We start from the raw sequence: 6257 nt of genomic DNA, 5'->3' as shown, positions 1-6257 counted from the left end.
TCCTGATCATAGATGTATGTATAAATGTTTACATATCTTGGGCTCGCGATGGCCAGTCCTCCACTACACCTTGGTCTTGGGTTAATTTAAAGGGATCGCTACCCTGTATTAAAATGGCGGCTCTATTGACGCATTCCTTCCAATAGACAACAACAGCGTAGGCGACATCTAATGTAAATATCTATGACTTTTTCCGTACCAGTTTGAGTTACTTCCATAGTATTTGTTTTTCCTACTATGGAAGTCAAAGGTTACAGGTTTCCAGCATTCTTCAATACATCTCTATAAAGAAATGCTCCAACTCGTTTGGAACAAGTAAAGGCTGAGTAAAAGATGACATAACCTTAAACATTTCAGGTGACATTAGGTGACATTTCACCTACAAAAGTAATATATTTTAGCATATGTTCCTCTATAGATGTGCTTTAAAACTCCACAAATGTCTAAAATAAATCTTCTCCACTTTAACTACATGCTTCTTGTCTGTTTGAATGACTCTGAACACACAGAACCGCTACAGTTTCTCCACCGAATCCCAGAAGACAGTTTCAGCACGTAGTGAGCCAAAGTTAAGATGAAACTCATTATAAAAGATGAAAGTCTTGACGTCAGATGGATAGACAGACAGTTGCATCCCTCTCCCCTGAGGCTATTTCTGTTCTCTGGTTAGAAGCTTGCACCATGACAGTGCCGTTTCACAATGCATGCTGGTTTAAAGACTTTATCATGCCAAAAAGCAAAAATTTCCTCACAACTAACAGTTGCCACAGGCTGTGCAGTAATCAAGCTTTGACCATTGCACTTGGACAGGGTAAGGGACAGACGTGCAGAGAGAAGTGCCAGAAACAGACATTATTTCTGAAGGTCAGATATTGAAGACATGGAAATTGCTGTATCATTGGTTCAAATGTAGTGCAGATATGAAATGCATGTGAATATTGTCACAAGTACTCCTATGATTGACTCAGAGGTGGGTTATTATAGCACAAAATGAAACAGGACTTCGTGAATGGTGGGTTTAACAGGGCGGTAAGGGGGTGTTTCGCTAACCTGGCACTGGCAGCTTTTGGCTCTCAGACTGACAAGGTGAACATGCATTAAATAATGTCTCATGCCATGTCATAACATCCCAAAGGCTATTTAAAGATTGCCAAAAGTTCAACTTGTCCAACACAAATTTGTATGGTTAGACTTTCCAAAGCTCTCAGGAGTCAAGTATGTGTATGTTTATATACAAATGAAATTATTTGAATCATTTACATTCACCAAAACATCAAATTGTTGTATTTTCCATTTGAGATTGGATTGTAGAGCTTTATATAAGGAAGCTAATTGTCAATTGAATGAGAATTGCTGATTTCTTTTTATCTCTTCTTTTTTCTTTTCAGAATGCATTTTTTTAGGTTTAAAAATAATTTTGAAATATAAAATCAGAATTGTGAGAATAAATCGACAATATAACTTGACAGTAACAAATTTAGTTCTCGCAACTTAAAAATAAAGTCTGATTTGGAGAAATTTGGCTATTTTAAAAATTTGATATATATTAAAGCAAACATGGCGAAGAAAAAAGCCAACATTGTACCCTCAAAAAATGACTGTTGCTGCTTGTTCAAACTACTTATTTAAAATCAGTTGAAACAACACAATTCTGAAGGTTTTTTTTTGGGACAACTTGAGCCCGGTACAGATCACAAGATTTTATTGTCGTTATGAAAGTCACTATATCAGATTATGCGATTTTTGTCTTAATAAGATCTTGACTTTTCGTGGGTAGCAAATGTGCCTGACTACACATCCCTTCACGATCAGTCATTCCGTGACGACTACGACGAGCGTTATTTCCCAAAGCAGTCACAAGTGTTGCTATAACAGTTTTTCTTATTTCAATTTACATTTTTTTAATCTTATTTCAATCTCAATAAACAATGACGCTTGCTGACAACATAACTAAATTATTTAAAGGCATTCGTTATGACACTGATAGGATCAAACTTATGATTCCTTTTTAATATCAATATATTTTCTTTAAAATCTAAATGTATATTTTCCTGCCAGGGTTGCTTATTAAACACTACCTCGCCTGAACTTGCCACGAGTGAGACGGAGAAAATGAAAGCACATCAGCACCAAAGAAAAATCCAACGAAAAATCACAGATGCTCAAGGCATAATCTTTAAAATAATGAAATATTAAAAAGTTAGCAAATATATGACAGAGGTTTGTGATACAACAACTACAAAGAAGCATTAATTAAATCCTTATTTTCCACAGAGCAAAACAAATTCAATTCAATTCACGTTTATTTCTATAGTGCTTTTACAATGTAGATTGTGTCAAAGCAGCTTAACATAGAAGTTGTAAATAACATAGAAGTTGTTCAATTTACACTTAACTAGTAAATGGAAACTGTGTCAGTCCAGTTTTCAGAGTTCAAATTAGTTCAGTTCAGTGTGATTTAAATTTCACTGCAGAAAGTCCAAACACTGAAGAGCAAATCCATCGATACGCAGCAAATCATCCACCCACACAGTTGAGTAGTGGACGTTAATTGTTTTATGTTCAATCTACTTCAATTTGTAAAAACGATTAAGTTAACTTAAGCAATTTGTGTTGGGACAACATGAAGCAATTGTGTGGAACCTAGCATTTATTGCAGTGTTTTTCAATGTTTTTCAGTTTGTTCGACAAAAGATGTGGTCCATTCACAAACATTTTTGTTCTCATACAAAACTAAATAATTTCCCCAAGAAACTGTTCCCTAGCACTGGACTTTTCTCCAATCTTTTGTTTAGAATCTTTTTGTTTTGATAGTAAAAGCAAAGTTTCTCCGGGATTTGCAGCTGTTTTATGAGAGAACACTAAAGCATTAACATACAGATTTTCATACAATCTTATCTTCGCTATCTGCATGTCCCTTTTTGAGCTGTAGTTGTCAGGACATTGGTCGAATAGCAAAGACAGCATTGTTCAAGGACAAAATTCTTGATAGGAACTGTGTGTGGTATCGTTGTGTTTATCTTGATCTGTGTGTGTACTGAATGTAGGGTAGGGGACATGTTGTATATATAGCTCCATGCATGTTTATGTCAGGGTGTGGATGTCTACAAACAAGTTGGTGTTTTGAGACAATGGGAGATTTCTGTACTTTGAGCCTGTTATGATCCTTATTTTGATCTTCAAGGAAAACAGTTGTGTAACATCTGGTTTAACCTATTAGAACTGATTTATTAAGGTGTACGAGTCTCCCATATCACATACTATGGATCATTTAAAAAAATGGCAACAATATTGTATTATTCATGCTACCCATGAGACTGAAACATGTCAGAAACATGCTAGTAATGTGCTAAGACATGCTAGAAACATACTATTTACATAATGAAACATGCTATTTACATAATGAAACATTATTATGAGATAACTCCAACAACAGGCAAGAAAAATGCTAGCAATGTGTTAAATCACTGGAAATGTTTTATTGACATGATGAAACACGTTAGCAATCTGCTAATCATCCTTACAATGTACTGAAACATGCTACTTACAAGTTAGCAACAAGGAAAAACATGCTTACAATGTGCTATTAATGTGAGGAAACAGGTTAGTAATGATGAGAAAGTTCCAACAGGCTATAAACATGCAAGCAATGTATTTAAACATTTTTATAATGTACTAAAAGGCAAACTAAAACAAGCTGTTAGCATGTTAGCAAAAAGAAAAAAAAACATGCTAGCAAAGTGCTGTTAATTTGATGAAACACGCTAGCAATTATGAGAAAGGTCAACAACAGGCAAGAAACATGTTAGCAATGTGTAAAAATGGCCTTACAATGTACTGAATCATGCTACCTACAAGTTAGCAGCAAGGAAAAACATGCTAACAAAATGCTATTATTGTGATGAAACACATTGGTAATGATGAGAAAGTAACAACAGGCTAGAAACATGCTAGCAATGCATTTAGACATTCTCATACAGTACTAAAACATGCATGCCAAAAAATGCTTTAAACATGCTAACAAAAGTGCTGAAACAAGCTAGCAATTATGAAAAAGTGCCAACAACAGGCTAGAAACATGATAGCAATGTGTTTAACATTTTGTACTAAAAGAGGCACACTAAAACAAGCTGTTAACAAGGTAGCAAAAAAAGAAAAAAAAAACATCCTAGCAAAGTGTTATTAATTCGATGAAACACGCTAGCAATTATGAGAAAGTGCAATCAACGGGCTAGAAACATGCTAGCTGCATGTAAACATGCTATAAACCTGTTAAAAACAAGGTAAAACATGCTAGATATGGGCAATTAATAGCTCATGTTAGCAATTTGCTAAAACATCTGCACATTTTTTACAAAACATGATAGCCACATGCTAAAGCCACATGCATGATAGCAGCAGGAAAAAACATACTGGCTATACTAGCAATCCTACCACATAACATCTAGCCTATCTTTTAGACTTTAAAATCTTCTGTTCACATGCTAACAAAAAAAGAAAAAAACATGCTATGATGAAACATACTAGCAATTATGAGAAAGTCCCATCAACAGGCTAGAAACATGCTAGCATCCTGTAAACATGCTATTAACATGCTTTAAACAAGATAAAACATGTTAGCTCTAGGAAATTAGTAATAGCACATATTAGCAATTTGCTTAAACATTCTTATACTATCACAAAACTTGATAGCCACATGCTAAAACAGGCTACTAACATGGTAGCAGCAGGAAAAAAAACATACTGGCTAGACTAGCAATCCCACCACATAACACTGGTCACTTTATTAGGTACACCTTATTAGTAGGTTGGACCTACTTTTGCCTTCAGAACTGCCTTAATCCTTTGTGGGATTGATTCAACAAGGTACTGGAAATATTCCTTATTATATAAACATGACAGCATCATGCAGTTGCTGCAGATTTGCCAGCTGCACATTCATGATGTGAATCTCCCCACTCTAATAAAGAGGCCAGTGAGTGTATATTTAAGACTTTAAAATTTCTTCAAACAGTCAAGCTTTCTCAAACCAATATGAAAGTCCGTCTTGACAAACATTTTGTTTTAATCTTCATGCAGTTTTTGAGGTGTTTCCTATCCAGAGCATCCAGAGCACAGTTGCATATTTAGGCAACAATATCTTGTTTTTTAGCTTAATCAAAATCTAGTTACGAGATATCTGATAGTATCAGACATATTTTACAGACCAAGGAGCAAAGTACAAAACAGACAGATACTTAGCAGACCTTTTATCAATTCAAAAACACCTTATCTGTACCTGACAGCAGTGGGTTAAGCATGCAGTGTGGATGATTGTTGCATATAGGACACAAACACCATCCACACTTCTAAGTATACTATTGTTATTTCTACTTGTGCTGATGTAGTGCACCATAAAGGAACAAAAGAAAAACATTTACACTAGCAAACACATTATCTTTATATGATCTTAACTTTACATTCAGATTATGACTGACATGTTAAATTACAAGGGTTTATTATAATAAAAAACGATCAATAGGTAATGACAGCAAATGAGCATTTGTCTAATGTAGACCAAAGTACAAAGGCCAGCTAAATTATTTCAGCCAAATGATCCTTTGATTTTGATACTGTACAAATTACAGTCAGCTTGTGCAATTCACCGTCTAGACTGAATTTATTTCCTCATTTAAGTTGGATAGGAATCAAATAGAAATGCTCATCATCAGTTTTTATCTGCGGTGAAAACTGAAAGAAATCGAGTTAATATATGGTAAACTATTCAATGCTATCTAGCACAAAAAGATTTCATTTAGTTGCTCAAATTATATACATTAACGTGATATTGGATGAGTTTTCACATGAAAACCTCAAAGGTTCCCTTATAGTTGCCCTGGAGAAGAAAAAAGAAAAACTGCAAGGGGTGTGTGGTAATTATTGTAATAATTGTCATTTAAACAATGTGTATGTGGACATGGAGGAATGACAAATGTATGGGTTTCAGAGCAACACTGTGATGTTTTGTTGCAAAATTCTTCTGTTTTTTAATGGAAAACAACAAAAGGGCTATTACAAAAGACAGTCACGTGCTTCATTTCTAAAAAATCTGCAGTATTCAACGCATCAAATGTAAAACACAAGGACATGTTGCCACCTACTGGCCTAAAAAAAACAAAAGTAGCCAAATAGCCAAAGTAGCACACAACTGCAGCACAATGTAAAATACATAATAATTTTTTTTTCAATAAATAAAATTTTATTATTGGCACGGTGGC

This window comes from Danio aesculapii, chromosome 10 (assembly GCF_903798145.1).
Source record: "Danio aesculapii chromosome 10, fDanAes4.1, whole genome shotgun sequence".
Taxonomy (NCBI): Eukaryota; Metazoa; Chordata; class Actinopteri; order Cypriniformes; family Danionidae; genus Danio; species Danio aesculapii.
The sequence above is the reverse complement of the archived record's forward strand: the minus strand, read 5'-3'. Positions refer to the sequence as shown.